The sequence below is a fragment of the Oryx dammah genome, unplaced genomic scaffold (genome assembly GCF_014754425.2).
Source record: "Oryx dammah isolate SB20612 unplaced genomic scaffold, SCBI_Odam_1.1 HiC_scaffold_6, whole genome shotgun sequence".
NCBI lineage: Eukaryota > Metazoa > Chordata > Mammalia > Artiodactyla > Bovidae > Oryx > Oryx dammah.
In genome coordinates, this window is record NW_024070190.1 from 1,631,946 (window position 1) to 1,653,722 (window position 21,777).

The following is a 21,777-nucleotide window of genomic DNA, read 5'->3' on the forward strand; positions in this document are numbered from 1 at the left end:
ACGCCCACACAACTATGGTTACTTGGAATCCTTGACTGGAATACATCAGGAGTAATCGGGCTGGTATGCCATCTTTTGTTGATAATTGGAAACTTTTGGATGCAACACAAGAAGTTAACAGATTGCCCTGAACCTAGCCATATGTTTGAGGAGTTGTAGCAACAATAATTTTCTGCATATTTCTAGCTGGAACTCAAGAACTTTGTGACTACTGCATAGGTCTAGCCCCAGTGGTCTCCAGAATAGTATTTCAAAAACAGAAACAAGATCCTTGCCTAATAAATTATTCATAGACCTGGTTGGGACCCCATATTTCACAAGACCTATTCAAAGGGCCTTTCTTTTATTAAACTACAGTCAGGCCTCAGGGCAAAGATAAAGGTTTCCATTGCAAGGCAAATCAAACACCCCCATGCAATTTATCATGTGTACTGATTGAAACTGGAGGACTCAATGGGATGTTAAATATTTTCCACATCTGATTATAAAAGTGAGAGAAGAAACACAGATGGAGATGATTGTATTTTGGATGAATCTGGGAAAACAAGGAGGCTTATATTTTAATATATCATATTTTCCTCCCCTAAATACTACTGACTCCCTGGTGGCTCAGATGGTAAAGAATCTGCCTGCAATGTGGGAGACCTGGGTTTGATCCCTGGGTTGGAAAGATCCCCTGGAAGAGGGCATGGCACCCCACTCCAGTATTCTTGACTGGAAAATTAATTCCATGGACAGAGAAATACTACTGAAAGAGTTGTTTCTCTAGAAAAATCTATTAGGTGAAAACTAGTCAGTCAAGATGAGGAGGGAAATTTGATTCACAGGATATAGGAACAAAAACCTAATTAAACATCAAGGATAAATACAATAAAAGCTTTAAAAATACCCCCAATACTGAGTATACATCAGAGAAAGCAAATTTATGTAAAGAAAATATGGTGTATATATTACTCATATGTGAAATAATAGTATTATCAATATCAGATGAAGTTAAAAAAAAGCCAGGATGGTGAAAGCCTTAACTGGGCTTTGGGTAGGATCATAACTTAGTGGAAGGGAGGGACAATGATTAGTCTAGAGAGCTTAAGACTGCAAAACCAGAAATGAAGCTTCAAACCTCACTTTATCACCAACAAGCTGTGTGATACTATTCTTATTCTCTCTAATCTCAGTTTCCTTCTCAGTAAAATGAGGAAGCCAGCAACAGACACATGAAAATATACTCATCATCACTAATAATTAGAGAAATGCAAATCAAAATTACAATGAGATATTACCTCATACCAGTTAAACTGCTGCTGCTACTAAGTCACTTCAGTAGTGTCCGACTCTGTGCGACCCCATAGATGGTAGCCCACTAGGCTCCTCTGTCCCTGGGATTCTCCAGGCAAGAATACTGGAGTGGATTGCCATTTCCTTCTCCAATGCATGAAAGTGAAAATTGAAAGTGAAGTTGCTCAGTCGTGCCCGACTCTTAGCGACCCCATGGACTGCAGCCTACCAGGCTCCTCCGTTCATGACTGGCCATCATTAAAAAGTCTACAAATATTAATAACATATGCTAGAGAGTGCATAGAGAAAAGGGAACGCTCTTACATGTTGGTAGGAATGTAAATTGGTGTAGTCAATATGGAGAAGAGTATGGAGGTTCCTCAAAAAACTAAAAATAGAATACCATATAATCCAGCAATCCAAATCCTGGGCTTATATCTGGAATTCAAAAAGGTACGTGCACCCTAATGTTCATTGCAGCACAATTTACAATAGCCAAAACATGGAAACAACCTAAATATCCATCAACAGATGAATGGGTAAATGTGACACATATATATCTACAATGGAATACTATTCACTCATAAAAAAGAATGAAAACGCCATTTGCAGCAACATGGATGGACCTAGAGATTATCATATTAAGTGAAGTAAGTCAGAAAGAGAACAACAAATACTATATGATATCACTTATATGTGGAATCTAAAATACAATGCAAATGAACACATCTAAGAAACAGATGGTAATGAATCTGTCTGCAATGTGGGAGACCTGGGTCCAATCCCTAGGTAGGAAACATCCCCTGGAGGAGGGCATGGCAACACACTCCAGTATTCTTGCCTGGAGAATCCCATGGACAGAGGAGCCTGGCAGGCTACAGTCCATGGGGTCGTAAAGAGTTGGACATGACTGAGTGACTAAGCACAGCACAGCAAGAAACAGAAATAGACTCACAGATATAGGAACAGACTTGTGGTTGCCAAGGGGAAGGGGGATTGGGGAGGGAAAGATTGGAAGTTTGGGATTAGCAGATGCAAATCATTATACATATGGGTTTCCCAGGGGGCACTAGTGGTGAAGAACCTGCCTGCCGATACAGGACATGTAGAATGGATAAAGAACAAGGTTCTACTACACAGCACAGGATATGAACTCCGGGAGTTGGTGATGGACAGGGAGGCCTGGCGTGCTGCGATTCATGGGGTCACAAAGAGTAGGACACGACTGAGCGACTGAACTGAACAAAAGAAAATAATGGAAAAGAAAAAAATGAGGAGACAAGACTATATTATTTTCACTCTCTCTACATGCTGAAATTCAAATTTTTAAAAAAAATTCAACTTCTTGCTCTCTCTTCATATATCTGGTCTAATTTCACATGAAATTAACATACTTAAGAAAGTGAAGAGTAATATCATTAATAGGATTTTATATTGAAAATTTTCTGCAGACAAAAGGCTTCATTCATTCTACCATCAATTCATGCTTTAATTCATTCAACAAAAATTGATTTCAAAGCCCAATGCCTATTGTGAGCCAGAATTGCAAACCTATACTATTCCATAAAAGGCTTTCCATATGAAATATAAACGTGAAGAGGGAAAATTACCTGCCCTCAAGGAGTTGATAGTCTAGTGGTAAATTTAGACACATAACCTTAATAAAGGCGCAAGTAAATGACAGAGGTAAACGACAGCAAGCTTTGGGAGAATGGAGAAAAGATATCCCTTCATTAGAGAAGGAAGGCTTTCTAAAAGAGGCGACACTTGAGCTGAAGGATGAGGATTAGCTCTCTCCAGTGGCTCAGAGGGTAAAGCGCCTGCATGCAAGGTAGGAGACCTGGGTTCAATCCCTGGGTCGGGAAGTTCCCCTGGAGAAGGAAATGGCAACCCACTCCAATATCCTTGCCTGGAGAATCCCATGGATGGAAGAGCCTGGTGGGCTACAGTCCATGGGGTCGCAAAGAGTAGGACACGACTGAGCTCGCTCACTCACTCACTCACTCACTCACTCTTGTAGGTAGAGAAGAAAAAGGGCCACAAAGTACAAAAGAGTAGTACAAAGAGTGACACACAGCTCACAGCTGCTAGGATGTAAAGCACAAGGTAAGGAACAATAGGACAAGAGGTAAGCAAGGACTAAGATCACGGAAATATTCAGTTTTTCACTTTAACCTAGATCTACTGATTCAGAATCTCTTGGGATGGGGTCTGGGGTTCTGTATTTTGAAAGAAATATTCCAAGGACTTCCCTGATGGTCCAGTGCTTAAGATTCCATGCTTCCACTGCAGAGGGCGAGGGTTCAATCCCTGGTCAGGGAACTAAGATACCACATGCCAGGTGGTATCGCCAAAAAATAAAAAATATTAAATCCCAATATTTCAGATCCACCTAAAATTTGAGAATCATTTGTATTAAGTGCTTTTCCATCCATTATTTTTACTTAATTTCCACTACAACACTATGAGTTATGGGAGTTGGGTTCAAGGAAAGATTTCTTTCCCTAGAAGAACTGATGAGAACAACATAGATGTTATGCACTGAATAAACATTGGGATAGATGGATAGATAAGAGTCTCAGGAAAAGAGAATAAAACTGGGAAATGGGTGCCAGAAATACATTTCAAAGTGGAGATTTAATCTCTAAAAGGTAAAATATCCAGGCAACAGACTGGAGAAAATCAGATATGATGAATACGAGGAGTTGAAAACATCTCCTAAAGCCACAGTTTCTATTCTGTAAAATAGGAATAGTAAAATCTTTCGAAAGACTGTGTAGACTCTGAGACATTTGCCCTACTTTCAAACTAATAGATCAGCCGGCCATATGATAGTAGAAGACTACTATCTTATGATAGTAAGATAGTAGTTTATCTATCTTCTACTTCTTATGATAATAGAAGATGTAAGATTCCTGGGTCAGAGGCAAAGGACAGTTTATGACTTACAGCAACAGCAGTAGCCAGAGAATCAGCATTTTTGTGCTAGCTCCTCAAGTCCCATTTCCCATATGGAGATGCAAAGAAAGTTCTGTTACAAAAGAGGAGCCCTGAATTTAAGGAACATGAATCAATAAACACATCTGTCCTTTATTCTGATAGGAGATACATCTCTATCTTCCAAGGTTTCTTGTCATATAAACATCCTTCAAAAGTTAGTCTGGAACAGGGTGGAGCCAGTACCTTGCTCACAAGAAATGCAGAAATGCAACAAGAGACACTCAGAGAATTGTCTCCTCATAATAGAGACCTCAGAAGGAAATGGCAACCCACTATGGGAAATGGCAACCCATTCTGGAAAATCTTATGGATAGAGGAGCCTGGAGGGCTACAGTCCATGGGGTCACAAAGAGCTGGACACGACTGAGCGATTAATCACAGCACAATATAAACCTCACAGGATGATTTAACAGTTAAATGGTTTAAAACATACAAGTTATTTGACAAAGTATTTCGAATGCAGAAATAAGTCAGTAAAAGTGACTGCAATTATTAGTGTTATAGTAACTGTCATTTGGGTTTTTGTTGCTGCTATTACACATTACTCACATTACAGCTGGCTCATGGTTTACCCACCAGCCTCTAACTCACCTTGGTCAGAAAGAGGACTGATCCAGAAACCAAGAGCAGCACGGATCCTGCAGTGGAGCCAAATGGCCATGGCTGGGGAAAGGGGAGTGAGAAGGGCAGACTGGTTATTAGCGATACATCCCTCCAGCATGTCAGCGGTAACAGCAATGGTCAGTCCTCTGCAACCTGTGATTAACAGGGTAAGTGATAAAGCCGGTAATTGTGGTCACGGGCTTCAACCTCTATTATTCTATTTCCTTATCTATCCAAACAGAATCTGAAAATTCCAAACACAGCATCCCCCTATGTGGAATACATCCCCCTCCCCTCTTTACCACCTGTTTTCTGGAAGGTGGCATATAGTAGAGAGAACCCAAGCTTTGCAACTTATGGAAACTTTTTTTTTTTAATAGAAAACAGAGTAACTGATATTTAAATCTTTTGTATTTCTACTACCCAGGATAAGTTTTAAGCAGAGTGATGAATTTTGTTTTGACATAGGGCATCAGTCTCCTTGAGGTCCAGCCTTTGGTGTCCACTTCCAGAAGATGATGGGCCTAGATCTGCCTTCAAGGCCTAGAATATAGGTCTTACTGCTCCTTTACTCTGTCCAGGGACTTTCCTCACAGTCCAGTGGTTAAGACTTTGAGTTCCCAGTGTATCTGTTGCAGGGGGCACAGGTTCAATCCCTGGTCAGGGAACTAAGATCTCACATGCTGTGCAGCTATGTATTTATGGGCAATTTACTCTGCCCAGGCCATTTGGAATTTGTACTCCTTATTTAGCTTCCTCACAGGATTCAGTCTTTCCCATAAAAATACCTAATGGTGCTTTCTCATGCTCAGTATGCCATTAATGGTGAAAACTTTCAATCAACCCAAGAAGCACAGGTCAACTGTATGGCAATAGTCTGGTCTATTTATAATTTAAGGCCTATGGTGACCCACTCTAGTATTCTTGCCAGGAAGGTTCCATGGACAGAGGAGCCTGGTGGGCTATAGTCCAGGGGGGTGCCAAGAGCTGGACATGACTGAGCACATACACATCTTCAAAATGTATTCCTGGACATTTAAGTCATTTCCCAGTAGGAATGGTTCTTTTCTTCTTGATTCTTCATGGGATATTTGCTTGCTTCCTTTGCATATATCAGGGTCTATGCCTCTGATGTAGTATGGGATTTGAGAACAGAAGCTAGGCTTGGAGTCACTCTGAATTCAAGACCAAGCTTTATTACTTCCTAGTTCTCTGGGAGACAGCATCTTGAGGGGACAAACTCAGGCAGCCACAGGTTGGAATTCTAGCTGTTCACTACAAAGGTGACTTTGTGCTGACCACATAACAATTCTGAGCCTCAACTTTTCCATTTATAAAACAGGAAGGATAATATCTATCTAGCAGTGTCTTCTGTGAGTAGTTTATGAGCTATCATACCTACCACAGTGCTTGTCACATTATAGCTGAGAATTGTGGCAAACTGGGGAGTATGCGTTTCACCTAACATACCCACCTCTCCAGCCAATAGTTACCCCACAAGAGGAAAAATACATATTAGTAGATCTATTAGAGACTATTATGAACAACTATACGGCAATAAAACAGAAAACCTGGAAGAAATGGACAGATTCTTAGAAAAGTTCAATCTTCCAAGACTGAACCAGGAAGAAATAAAAATTATGAACAACCCAGTTACAAGCACTGAAATTGAACATTTGATCAAAAATCTCCCAAAAAACAAAACCCCAGGACCAGATGGCTTCACAGAAGAATTCTATCAAATATTTAGAGAAGAGCTAATGTCTACCCTTCTAAAACTTTTCAAACAATTGCAGAGGAAGGAACACTTCCAAACTCATTCTATGAGGCCACCATCACCCTGATACCAAAACCTGACAAAGATAAACACAAAAAAGAAAACTATAGGCCAATATCACTGATGGACATAAACACAAAAATCCTCAACAAAATTTTAGCAAACAGAATTCAGCAACACATCAAAAGCTCATACACCATGATCAAGTTGAGTTTATTCCAGGAATCCAAGGATTCTTCAATATATGCAAATTAATCAATGTGATACACTATATTAACAAATTAAAAGATAAAAACCATATGATCATCTCAATAGATGCAGAAAAAGGCTTTGACAAAATTCAGCATGCATTTATGATTAAAACACTTCAAAAAATGAGCAGAGAACCTACCTCAACATAGTAAAGGCCATATATGATAAGTCTACAGCAAACATTATTGTCAATGGTGAAAACTGAAAGTATTCCCCCTAAGATCAGGAACAAGACAAGGGTGTCCACTTTCACCACTATTATTCAACATAGTTCTGGAAGTCCTAGCTACAGCACTCAGAGAAGAAAAAGAAATAAAAGGAATCCAGATCGGGAAAAAAAGATGTAAACAGTATCATGTCACTGTTTGCAGATGACATGATACTGTACATAGAAAACCCTAAACATAGTATCAGAAAATTACTAGAGCTAATCAGTGAATTTAGCAAAGTTGCAGGATACAAAATCAATACACAGAAATCACTTGCATGTCTATATACTAACAATGAAAAATCAGAAAGAGAATTAGGAATCAATCCCATTCATCACTGCAACAAAAAGAATTAAATATCTAGGAATAAACTTACCTAAGGAGACAAAAGAACTGTACACATAAAATTATAAGACACTAATGAAAGAAATCAAAGATGACATAAATAGATGGAGAGATATTCCATGTTCCTGGGTAGGAAGAATCAATATTGTGAAAATGACTATACTACCAAATGCAATCTACAGATACAATGCGATCCCTATCAACTTACCAATGGCATTTTTCATAGAACTAGAACAAAAAATTTCGCAATTCATATGGAAACACAAAAGAGTCCAAATAGCCAAAGCAGTCTTAAGAAAGAAGAATGGGGCTGGCAGAATCAACTTTCCTGACTTCAGATTATACTACAAAGCTACAGTCATCAAGACGGTATGGTACTCGCACAAAAAAAAGAAATATAGACCAATAGTACATACACATAATGGAATATTACTCAGCCATAAAAAGGAACTCATTTAAGTCAGTCCTGATGAGGTGGATGAACCTAGAACCTATCATACAGAGTGAAGTGAGTCAGAAAAAGAAAGATAAATATCATATTCTAATGCACATATACAGAATCTAGAAAAATGGTACTGAAGAATTTATTTACAGTACAGCAATGGAGAAACAGACATAGAGAATAGACTTATGAACATGGGGAGAGGGGAGAAGAGGGTGAGATGTAGAGAAAGAATAATATGGAAACTTATATTACCATATGTAAAATAGATAGCCAACAGGAATTTGCTGTATGGCTCAGGAAACTCAAATGGAGGCTCTAGAGGGAGGGGATAGGGTGGGAGATGGGAGGAAGGTTCAAAAGGGAGGGGATATATGTATACCTATGGTTGATTCATGTTGAGGTTTGACAGAAAACAACAAAATTCTGTAAAGTAATTATCCTTCAATCAAAAAAATAAATTAAAAAAAAACATACACAGAAACAAACTCATAGCCCAAACAAAATACTGGGTTGGCCAAAAAGTTCATCCATTACATCTTACAGAAAAACCCAAACAAACTTTTTGGCCAGCTTAATATTTCTCTGAGTTGCAAAGAGTCAGACATAACTGAGCAAGTAAACACACACACACACACACACAATGACTAGGAGACTGTTCAGTCACATTCACTTGATATCACTGAAAACCTGAGTTTCTAATATTCCTTACCTCTTTTTAATTTTATTGTGTAGTTTTCAATGCTCAAGTTCTATCTCCAGTTATTTCTTGTAAAGCTACTTGAATAAGATATTTGAGAGTGGGGTTGGTGTCTTGCTCAGGAAATAGGCTCGGTTGGTAAACTCGCCTTTGGGTTATTTCCTTTAAGCTTTGAAAGTGGCCTGCTTCCCTCCAGAAGACTTCACTCTGCCATGACACAAGAACACAACAGCTGGCTGCCTCTGGGAGGCTGAAAATAAACAGGTTCAGAAGCTCTGAGGACAGCAAATGGGCGTTGTAGGTGGAGAAACAGCCCAAAATAAATACAGCTGTTGAAGCGGAAAATTCTATTTACTTTGGCTCCTTTGAGGTCTATACTGCAGGAGGGAGAGTTGCTAATCCTGAGACTTTTCATAGACTGACCATGGAGACCCCACTCAGGGGCTGGTCCTGATGCTATGCACATTTAAATTGGTCATTCACTATATATTTGATGATTAACAGATCAACTAGGTATTGCAAATGATGGAAGACATTTGAATCCAAAGAAAATTATGTGGTAAGATCTCTGCACTGGAGGGTCTATGTTAATGTCTTTTCTGGTTTAAAATATAATTCACATCGAATAGTCTTTAACAACTAGGTTTTGTTTCCCATGTAGATGCAATAAAAAAGACACCAGTTTGGGAGGCGGAAAATCTGGAGTCTAGTCTTAGTTTACTGGCCAGCTGTATGACCTTGGTAAATCACTGCAATATTCTGGACCCGTGTTTCCTCAATTATAATGTGAAGATTCAGAGAGATCTCCAGGGGGAACAGTGAAAAGGGTATGGGATGAGGAACCAGACAGTCCACACAAACTGCCTGGCTCTTATCACTCTTTCCTGTGAGAACTTGGATGGCAAAGAACACGATTTCTGACTCTGTCTCCACCTCTGCCTCACAGGACTAATCATGGTCTCCTTCCTCATGCTGCAGCTGTGGATTAGAGTAGAACTGACGTGAAAGTGCTTTGCAAATGGATATACAAGCATGGACATTGGTATCAGCCAGAACTATCTCTGAATCCTGACTCTACCACGTCCATGTGTTTATGAAAAGGTGACTTAAGATCTTTAAAGCACAGGGAACTATAACCATAATGGAAAAGAACATTAAAAAGCACATATATATGTATGTAACTGAGTCACTTTGTTATAGCAAAAATTAGCACAACAGCAGAAATTAGCACAATACTGTAAATCAACTATACTTCAATTTAGAAAAAAAAAGATCTTTAAGCATCATTTTCATAACTTACAGAGTGTAAATCATAAAACCTACTTCATAGGATTGGGTTGTTGTGATGACTAAATTAAGTGAAGTCATGTAGAAAAGTGTAATTAATGGAACAAGGCCTGGCACAAAGTGCCATCAGTAGTTATTTTTAGTAAAATGACTTTGACAAGTCATTTTTCCATTCCATAAGTTTATGATTCTGACTGTGCTCATTCGTGTCCAACTCTTTGTGACCCTATGGATTGTAGCCCACCAGGCTCCTCTGTCCATGGGATTTTCCAGGCAGGAATACTGGAGTGGGTTGCCATTTCCTCCTCTAGGGGATCTTCCTGATCCAGGGATTAAAGCTGTGTCTCCTACATTGGCAGGCGGATTCTTTACCACTGAGCTACCTGGGAAGACCTCACGATTCAGATTACCTGAATCCCAAACCAAACTTCTTTTTTACACATTGATCTGAATCAAAATTGCTTCCTACCGTTTACTGCCCGCCCCCACCCCCTCCAAAAAAATAGGGGCAGGAAGCACGCATGCACACCCGTAGTGGATTCATGTCAATGTATGGCAAAACCAATACAGAACTGTAAAGTAAAAGAAAAAATAAATTAAAAATAAATAAATAAATAAAAGCAAAAAAAAAAGAAACACTTCCGAAAAAATAAAAAAAATAAAAACAGTGATCCAGTTTAAGTTGAGCATAAACCCAGTTGTTTTCTGAAGCCCAAGAGAGAAATTGAGGCAAGATATCCAAACATTCTGGCCCAAGTTTAGCCTGTCCTGCAAAGACCTGTCCCACTGAGGCAGAAAGTAATGGGAAAGTTTTCCTCCAGAAAAGATCTTTTTTTTTTTTTTTAAAGGGGAGCTCTGGAAAAATGGGTCTGTAGTGATCCAAGAAGCACAAGTAAAAATTCCAGACAGAGCCTGTTGCAGATTGTGTTCTCAGGGCAACATTCCATACTTCCGTAAAATCCAGATCACAAGAGTGACTATCTACATGGCTCTCCAGACTTCATCAATACCATCAGGTACACTTGAAATCAAGCTGCATCGAGATGGTGAGAAAAGGGTTGAAACTCTTCTCAAGAGACAACTGAACTAATCATTCATTTATTCATTCCAAACACAGCTCTTACAAGTCTAATAATAGGCCCTATGGTACATGCTACAACCATCAACATGCAAAGCCCCTTATCTTAGTAATGATCTGGAATATAAGGATTCTCACACATATACTCTAAGAGCTTTGTAATGTCAGGGTTCTAGTGAGTAAATATTAAGAAACATGTGTGCATGCTAAGTCACTACAGTTGTCTCTGACTCTTTGCAACCCTGTGGACCATAGCCTGCCAGGCTCCTCTGTCCATGGGATTCTCCAGGCAAGAATATCAGAGTGGGTTGCCATGCCCTCATCCAGAGGATCTTCCCAACCCAGGGATTGAACCCAGGTCTCCTGCATTGCAGGCAGATTCTTTACCATCTGAGCCACCAGGGAAGCCAAACCAATATTAAATGTATCTATTCTACTACAGATGTCTACTGCTGATAATCTATGTCCCACAAAACAGAAAAGCTAATTATATACATAAACATGTTCGTGGAGCTTTGTTTTTTTTTTTGACCAGTTCCCCAACCAGGAATCAAACTTGGGCTCCAGGCATTGGAAGCATGGAGTCCTAACCACTGGATTACCAGGGAACTTCCATGGAGCATTATTTATAGTAGTATTAGTGGCAATATAAACGTCAAAAAAATTGAATAATGGTTCAAAAATTTGCGGTATATGAAATAATGGAATATTTTATGCAGACATTAAAAACATGCAATTATGAAGACCAGAAAATGAAAATTTCTTATTCACTCAGATGATGGAAATAATAAAAATTATGATGTATCAAGGACATTCAACATGGGGCATGATTACATATATGAAAAAATATACTTTTGTTTCTTAATAAGGGAATTCATAAAGATATGAATTTCATAAGAATACTGGAATTTGGAATGATTTTTTTCCTCTTTTTCTAAACTTTATAGAATGCTATTACACATGTAAGCCCCATAAGAGTTGATGCATGCTGTGATTTGAGTGGAGAAAATGTTTCTAATCCTTATATTTCCTTCAACACCATATCACTGAATACAAAGCTTACACTTCTTAATTGTCTTTCAAATCTGGTCCCTTTCTGCATTCTCATTGACACTACTTTTGTTCAACTTCTCAGTTCCCCTGACTCCTGACAAAGCCTCCTACTAAATAACCCTCATCTCCATTTGCAGACTTCCCAGGTTTTTCTGCATTCAACTAAAACACTTATTGTCCTCAGATATTCTGTCCTGAGGATTAAATAACCTTCCTCCAACACATAAGACATGCGCTTGAATATCATGTCTGTGCCTCGGGTTGTCATCATCCCTGACATTAGAGATACATGCGCAAAGCATAAACTTCCTCTTCTATATTTCACATATCCTTTTTTTGGTGTGACTAATTCTGAAGTCCTTCCAGTTACACTTGGGAGGTAGAATTGTGTACTTGGCAAGATTTCTGGTTCTACACCAGAACAGCTAACACATTTCTAAAGAATTAAACAAAGGTGAGGGGAATTGTTACACAAGTTATAAGTTTAATTAAAAGTCAAAATAAATAAAATAGTGTGAGTACTCTGCTCCCAATAATGATTGAGTAGCTGCTATCAGACTAAGCCTACACATACAACAACTAAAAGAAAGAAAGAAAGTGAAGTCGCTCAGTCGTGTCTGATGTTTTGGGGCCCCATGGACTGTAGCTTACCAGGCTCCTCCATCCATGGGATTTTCCAGGCAAGAGTACTCGAGTGGGTTGCCATTTCCTTCTCCAACAACAATTACAATCCTAGAACAAATGTAAAAGACAACTTCCTGAAAGAACCAGAAAGCAATGAGAAGCAGGCAGAACCTGGGGAGGAATCTAGACTTAGATGAAACAGAACCAGGTGAGTTTCCCATTTTCAAATGGATTTGCATTCAAGGGTAGGCAGTGGTTGGTTGAAACTCAGATAGAAGCCTGTAATCTTCATGGCTTGAAAAACCATAGAACAGAGTGCGGGCAAAAACAATAGCTAAAAAATGAGAGGAGAAATCTAAGAAAGAAGAGAGCCAAAAAAGGAAAGTCTCAAATTATGTTTATAAATTCTCCCCCAAATTTCTGACTGATCCCTGAACTGTGCATGTGTGGAGCAGACTCTGAAGAGGCCCTGCTAAGGCTAAAGGAGTTAAACAGAGATTTCACCTACACAGGAGATAGATTTAGGAGTTTGAGGTCAGCAAAGTTAATTGCCTGCCAAATCAACACTCTCAGAGGAATATAACAGAATTCAGAGACTACAAAATATCTTTATGGTATCCAGGATATAATTCAAAATTGCTAGACATATAGAGAACTATAATAATGTGATGCATATTCAAGAGAAAAGGCAATCAGTGGAGACTGGTCAGTTGTCAGAATTAACAAAGATTTTATTATAAGTATTCTCAAGAACATAGAAGAAAAACATTCAAATGAATGAGTAGTAGAAAATCCTCCAGCAAAGAAACAATAACTATTTTTTCTAATGGAAATAGTAGAGTGAAAAAATATGTCTGAAATTTAAAAATAAGAGATTTTTCTCAGGAACAGATGACATGACAAGTAAAACAGAAAAAAAAAAAAAAGTCCAGAAACAAACCCATGAAAGTGTGCAAACATGCGATAAAATGACATTAAAGATCAGTGGGTAAAAAACAGATTACTCAACAAAGTATATGGGACTAAAAAATAGATAAACAACAGTAAAAAAAGAATGGATAGCTCCCTCAGACCACATGTAAAATCAATTCTAGACTGATTAAAGACAAATGAAAAAGGCAAAACTTTAAAAAATTAAAGGATAACACAGTAGAACATTTTCATGGAAAGATAAGAGATTCTTAAACAAGAAACAAAAAGTACTAAAGTTATAAGTTGATAAATTCGAACATATTCTTAAAAATTTACAGTGAAGTGAAAGTGTTAGTCTGTTAGTCATGCCCGACTCTTTGTGACCCCATGGACTGTAGTCTACCAGGCTCCTCTGTCCATGGGATTCTCCAGGCAAGAATACTGCAGTGGGTTGCATTCCCTTATCCAGGGGATCTTCCCAACCCAGGGGTTGGACCCAAGTTTCCTGCAATGCATGCAGACTCTTTACTGTCTGAGCCAAAGCTAGAAACAATAAAGTGGGTACAGAGTGGGCTACCATTTATATAAGAAAGAAGAAAAAGCATATATATACAGAAGCAAAGATAGAAAACAGATGAAAATGATTATCCATATGAAATGGAATAGTTGGAAGCTGAGTGAAGAGTGAAGAAATCAAAATCAAGACTTCTCTGAGTAAATATATATATTCACCTGTAAAACATGTAAATATTATATTTTTAAGTTAAATCAAAATGGATTTTTAAAACCCAAACTCTAAAAGGGAACACAAACAAAAACAAATGACTCTACCTATAAATCAACTGCGGTTAAGGGATGGAACTCTTAACCACATAAGAAAAATAACTAATTCAAGTAAATCTGGAACACAATTATCTGACTGTTCACGCTTATTATTACATGGTGTCATGTTAAAGAATCACAAAGAAAATTTGAACTCTGCTTAGCAGTTTTGTTTTGAACAAGGGTACTGTTCTATTGTTCCAGGGTACTGTTCTGTTCTATTGCGGTATTGTTCTAATACTGTTTTGTGTGCACTGCAGGATAAAGAAAATGAGTAAGCACTATTTGCAGTGTCGTTCGGGGAAGTGGGGTTTTCACAGTGGGCAAAGGGGTAATACAAAAATGGAATGGGAGAAGGTGAGAAACACTGGGGGACTTCCCTGGGGGTCCAGTGGCTAAGACTCCACACTCCCAATGCAGGGGGAGGGGGGGGCCTGGGATTGATCCCTGGTCAGGAAACTAGATTCTGCAGGCCACAACTAAGACTCAGCGCAGCCAAATAAATAAATAAATACTTTTGAAAAATAATAAAAGTATTAAAGAAAAAGCATTTAAAAATAAGCTATATTGTGGCATTAGACTTGAATTAGATGTATCGATAGAAACCCAGGATTTTTTAAAAAGCAATTTCCTAGTACTGTCCCTGAAAACAGTAAGAAACAATGGGCATACCTAGAGCCCTGCCACTGTATTCTAAATCTCATTCCCCAGCAAAAGGAACCAGAACTCCTTGGCGAAATGGCTGGTACCAAGTCTACGGTATAAGGAATGTACAAAGTAAAACTGAAGCATTGTGTAGTGCCAGAAAGCAAGCATGTGCTTACAGACTAGTAGATTCATGTTGTAATCAACAGCAGAGCTATTTTCCAAAGGAAAAATCATTTGGAATAGTAACACGTAAAGAGAACAGCAGCAGAACTGTGAGAAGGGTGGAAGGCTCAGATCCCTAATTATCCACCCTCCACCTTATCTCCCATTTCCCTTCAGCGCCAGCCCCTGATAGCCACAGAAGAGGAAGTGTTAGTCATCAGTTGTGTCCAACTGCTTGCAATCCCATGGACTGTGACCCACCAGGCTCCTCTGTCCATAGGATTCTCCAGGCAAAAATATTGGAGTGGGTTACCATTCCCTTCTCCAGGGAATCTTTCCAACCCAGGGATGAAACCTGGGTCTCCCGTATTGTGGCAGATTCCTTACCGTCTGACCCACCAGGGAATAGCTCAAGTTTAAATGGCTGGAGACCTGAATTCTAGCCCAAATTTGGCCAAACATTAGCCATATGGTCTTGGGTAAACATTTAGTCTCTCTGGGCCCTATTTACTTCTGTGTAAAGCAAGGCTAGAGCTACTAATTCAACCTATTTCACAGTTGTTGTGAGGATCAAAGAAGAGGATAACTTTGAAAATGCTTTGAAAGATTAAATAGAATGGCTCTATACTAGTGTAATTTACTACATCCCATGGGGATTTAAACACATTCCTGTACACCTTTTGGCAGCTGTCATTCTTAGCAGTTGGCAAATGGTAATGTGATAGTAAGGGATGTTTTGATACATTATCAGGGAAAGATGGACTTTCCTGTCCAGTTTCTTTCATCAAACTTTACTAAAAAGGATTTCCCTGGTAGCTCAGTGGCTAAGACTCTGCACTCTCAATGGAGGGGACCTGAATTCAATCCCTGGTGAGGGAACTAGATCCCACATGCAGCAAAAAAAAAAAAAAAAAAAAAAAAAGTCCGCTTACTGCAACAAAGATCAAAGATCCGGAGTGCTGCAACTAAGATCCAGCACAGACAAATAAATAAAGAAGGCTTCCCTGTGGCTCAGTGGCTCCCACCTGCCAATGCGGGAGACATAGGTTCAATCCTTGAGCCAGGAGGATCCCACCTGCCACAGAGCCTGTGCACCACAACTATGGAGCCTGTGCTCTAGAGCCCATGCTCTGCAACAAGAGAAGCTACTGGAACTGAAGAGTATCCCCAACTCACCACAGCTAGAGAAAAACTCATGCAGCAACAAAGATCTAGCAGAGTCAATAAATAAAGTTATAAAAGAGAAAGAAAACTAGAATAAACCCTATGGTACTGAATTAAAATTAGAGTTATCATTGTGGTCTCATAGTTTTTAACACATAGATTGATGAGGAAATAGATATAAATGAGAGGTTATTTGTGAATATTATAAATACACATGTGTGTATACACATATATATTATCTAGTTATGTTTATTAAGAGGGCATGGGAGCAGCAGCATCCTCAAAAGCAATAACCACACCTGGGGCTCAGATCTTGTTCTTTAAATATCCATTAAATGGAATCTTGGTGTTAAATTTATCAGAGGAATGGCTGGTTCTAACGTATAGGTAGGGAATGTAGAAGATGATCCTGGAACATTCTTTTCTCTTGTGCCAGAAAATGGGAAATTGCTCAAAGAATGATAGTGATATGTCAAAGGGGCAAAGAACTATCTTGAAGGGACCCCTTCCTGGGATCATCTGAGCATCACAATAAATCATATATTAAAGCACTATAACCCACTGAATAAAACTGGAAACCATGACTCAAATTTAATATGAATGAACTGAAAGCGTTGTAGAATATTTAAATGAAGTGCTTCAATATAAAAAAATCTTCTCACAAAATATCTATTGGTAATAAAAGGGAAAAGAGTAAATTTACAGCTGAGAAGCCTAGCAGACTTAGCTTAATCAAATGATCAAGATGAACATCAATAATGGAACAAATTAAAATTATGTGCCATCTGGCAGAATGCAATGCAAAGAACAATATCATTTTTATAGTTTTTTTTTGGTCAAAGATGTACAAATTAAATATGATCAAGAGGAAATATTAGATAATCTCTAATTAAGGGATATTCCACAAAATAATTTATATGTAATCTGTAAAAGTGTCTTGGTCCTGAAAGTCAATGAAAGATTGAGGAACTCTTCTGGACTGCAGGAGACTAAAGATGCTGAACAAATAAATGCAACAACACGTGATTCTGAATGGGGTCCATTAGCTATAAAGGACATTTTTGAGATAATTTACAAAACTTGAATGGAATCTAAGGAGGAGATGTACTGCACCAGTGCTATTCCCCTGTTTTTGATGACTGTATTAAGTTATACAACAATGTCCCTGCTTATAAAAAATACCTGCTATAGAATTCTAAAATGATGGGGCATTTTGTTAGCAATCTGTCTCTAATCGTGCAAGAAAAAGATGTTTTGATCCATACTTTCAACTTTTCTATAAATCTATTTCAAAAAAATTTTAAATGGAAAAAGAAAGTCAACCACAATAAAATATAGTGTGTGATTTCATTTACATAAAATTCAAAGATGAGGACTTCCCTGGCAGTCCAGTGGTTAAAACTCCATGCTTCCAACGCAGAGGGTGAGGGTTCAGTCCCTGGTTGAGAAATTAAGATCCCACATGGCATGTAGTGTGACCAAAAGGTTACCAAAAAAATTCACAGAGAAAAATATATATTTTAGGGCTTCCCTGGGAGTTGGTGATGTACAGGGAGGCCTGGCGTGCTGCGATTCATTGGGTCGCAAAAAGTCAGACATGACTGAGCGACTGAACTGAACTGAACTGACTGGTGGGTCAGTGACAAAGATCTCCCTGCCAATGCAGAAGACATGGGTTCAATTCCCTCCTCCATCTAGGAAGATCCCACCTGCAGCAGAGCCACTAAGCTCCTGCACCACAACTACTGAGCCTGTGCTCTGGAGCCCAGCAGCCGCAAGTACTAAAGCCCGAGGACCCTAGGGCCTGTGCTCCGCAAGAGAAGCCATTGCGATGAGAAGCCCACACAGTGTAACTGGAGAGTAACCCCCACTCTCTGCAGCTAGAGCAAAGCCCACACAGCAACAAAAACCCAGCAGAGTTAAGAATAAATGCAGAGCAAGGAAGTGAACAGATAAAAATTAGACTAGTGGTTACCACCAATGGTATGGAAGAGCGTCATGACTGGAAACAGGAATACCAGGAGAGTTAAGAGTCAGAGTAAATGTGATGACAAAAGCAAAGTTAAGAGATGCACGAAGTGATAAGGACTCAACCAGGCTTTGAATATGGAAAGAAACTAAATAAGACAAGACAAATATAGAAACTAAATAAGCAAGATAACAGGTTCTCTCCTAGAGGATCCAGAAAGCAACACAGCCCTACCAACATTTTTATTTCAACCCAGTGAGACCATTGCAGACTTCTGACCTTCAGAAGTGTAAATGAATGTGTACTGATTTAAGCCCTAAGTATGTAGGAACTTGTTTGCAACAACAGGCAACTGAAATAGCAGCGAAGCATAAAATTGGGAGGAAAATACCAAAACAGGTACCAATATTGGGCCACTCAGTTCAGTCACTCAGTTGTGTCTGACTCTTTGTGACCCCATGAATTGCAGCACACCAGGCCTCCCTGTCCATCACCAACTCCCGGAGTTCACTCAGACTCCTGTCCATTGAGTCAGTGATGCCATCCAGCCATCTCATCCTCTGTCGTCCCCTTCTCCTCCTGCCCCCAATCCCTCCCAGCATCAAAGTCTTTTCCAGTGAGTCAAATCTTCACATGAGGTGGCCAAAGTATTGGAGTTTCAGCTTTAGCATCAGTCCTTCCAATGAACACCCAGGACTGATTTCTTTTAGAATGGACTGGTTGGATCTCCTTGCAGTCTAAGGGACTCTCAAGAGTCTTCTCCAACACCACACTTCAAAAGCATCAATTCTTTGGTGCTCAGCTTTCTTCACAGTCCAACTCTCACATCCATACATGAGCACTGGAAAAACCATAGCCTTGACTAGACGGACCTTTGTTGGTAAAGTAATGTCTCTGCTTTTTAATGTGCTATCTAGGTTGGTCATAACTTTCCTACTAGGGCAGATCTATTAGGGCTCCAAAGTGGTGAACTCTGACCTCTAGAGAGCGCTAGGAAAATTCTGAGCATGGGAAGATGGGAATAACAGATCCAGGAAGGGGAAAGGAGATCTGAGAGAAAAGAGTCTATGACAAATTCAACTTAGTTCATTGTGTTCCGAAACACAAACCCTGGACTTTGATCCCCAAAGAAAGGAGAGAGAAGGTTTTCCTGACAGAAAGATTCCTGAGACTTGCTTAATAGCCCAAGGGAATCAGTTCCTTTATAGTTCCCATCAGGTCCTCTCATTTTCCTAGCTTCAGCCTGGCCAGCATCTTACCTGAATTAACGTTGAGAGGCAGCTTTCCCAACCAGCGCATGAGCTGCAAATCTGGAACATTTTTGAGGTTTGACTCCAAGCTATTCCTGCAATCCTTGAATAATCGCCATCCTCACTCAAACCAACGCAAGTTTTATTTGTGTAAAGACTTAGCCAGAGTCCTTTATTACTCTCAGTTATATGATTGATGACCTTAAACCACACTTGCAGTAGAATAAGGCATCAAAAACAGAAAAATCTGCTTACACAGTCTTTGGATCTGAAAACCAAATGGAAACATTAATGTCTTAAAGCTGAAAGCAGTTACTGGATAAAACTCCTAAGGAACCTTGAACAACCTATTGAACCAAAACAACATCCTGTCCCACAAATGCTTTCAATTCATGTTGTGAAATAAAACAGACATCATGTTTTTACCCTTAGAACATAAAACATAGTATTGAGCTTCCAGTGCTCTGAAATAGATATACAATTTCAAAAAGCAGGATGAATAAGTCTCTAGTTCTGTTGAAAAATAATTATGGCTTAATGTTTATTTTTTTCAAGTTTAACATATTGCCAGATAATTATTTCAAAATGAATCTCTTTCCCAATCCTCTGGAAAAGAATGCTTGGTATGTTTTGATTGGTCAGTGTGCTATCAAGCATTTTATAAGCTCTTTGCTAAATCTGATGTGAAAGTATTCTTCCCAAGTAAAGGAGAAAGACAAGCCCAGAGGTGACAACGGTAGCACCTGGACTGCTCAAGAGATAGTCACTTGGTTCTATACACCACAGAAAGGAAGGCAACTGTCTGTTTTTTAAAAAATTATATTCTTCCATAAAGGCTTCCTTGACTGACTAGTTTCAATAGCACCATACACTTCTTCATCACAACTCTCAAGGCACACATTTAATGTCTGAATGAGAAATACCCTACTCAGTGTTTGCCTTCCCTGTTATACTGCAGGCTGCTTGAGGGTAAGGACCATGCTAGTCTTATTCTCTGTGCTACTCCTAGTACCTAATACTATGCTGTGCTATGCTTAGTCGCTCAGTCATGTCCGACTCTTTGTGACCCCAGGGACTGTAGCCCTCCAGGCTCCTCTGTCCCAGGGATTCTTCAAACAAGAATACTGGAGTGGGTTGCCATGCCCTCCTCCAGGGGCTCTTGACTTGGGGATCAAAGTCATGCCTCTTATGTCTCCTGCATTGACAGGTGGGTTCTCTACCACTAACACTACCTGGGAAGCCCCATATAAGACTGTGCTGGATACATGGTAAGTTCCATGTAAACACATTTTGAATTAAAGGATGAGTGAACAGGCAGTTGCTTCTTTCCCTGAGGGCTGAGAAGTTTAATCTCAAGACATCTAGATGCTTTTGAAATAGTTCTTTCCAGACAAGTACAAATGACATGGAAATTTTCTAAATACACTATTCATCGAGGAAGTGTTTATTTGTCCTGCCACACTATAAAAACACTCTTATGTGGCAATCTCCTCAGCATGTTTACATTTAATGTGGTGGTGGTGTTGTTCGGTCACTAAGTCATGTCTAGCTCTTTGTGATCCCGTGGACTGCAGCACTCCATGCTCCTCTGTCCTCCACTATTTCCCAGTTTGCTCAAGTTCATGTCCATTGAGTCGGTGAGGGTGTCTAACCATCTCTCTTTTCAACTCTAACTTTTTCTTATGCTTCTATCTCATCAAATCATGTATGTCTTTATTGTGGGTGCTCTTCAACTCCCTCTCTGTCTGCTCTGGCTCGGGTCCGAGATTCAGATGCTGGCATTGGCCCATCCTACCTCCTGGATAAGCAGACATCAGATACCATCTGACGATAATAGAGAAATGAATTTGCAGTGGTGTGGATGAACCTGGAGTCTGTCACTCAGAGTGAAGTAAGTCAGAAAGAGAAAAACAAGTATGTATATTAATGCATATATATGGAATCTAGAAAAATGGTACTGATGAACCTATCCACAGGGCAGGAATAGAGATGCATATGTAGAAAAGAGACTTGAGGACACAGTGGGACAGGAGAGGGTAGGATGAATGGAAAGAATAGCACTGACATATATACACTACCATGTGTAAAGCAGACAGCTAGCGGATAACACAGCCTGGTGCTCTGTGACGTCCTGGGGGGTGAGATGGTGGAATAGGAGGTGGTGGATGGCAGAGGGGCTCAAGAGGGCGGGATTCACTTGTCCGA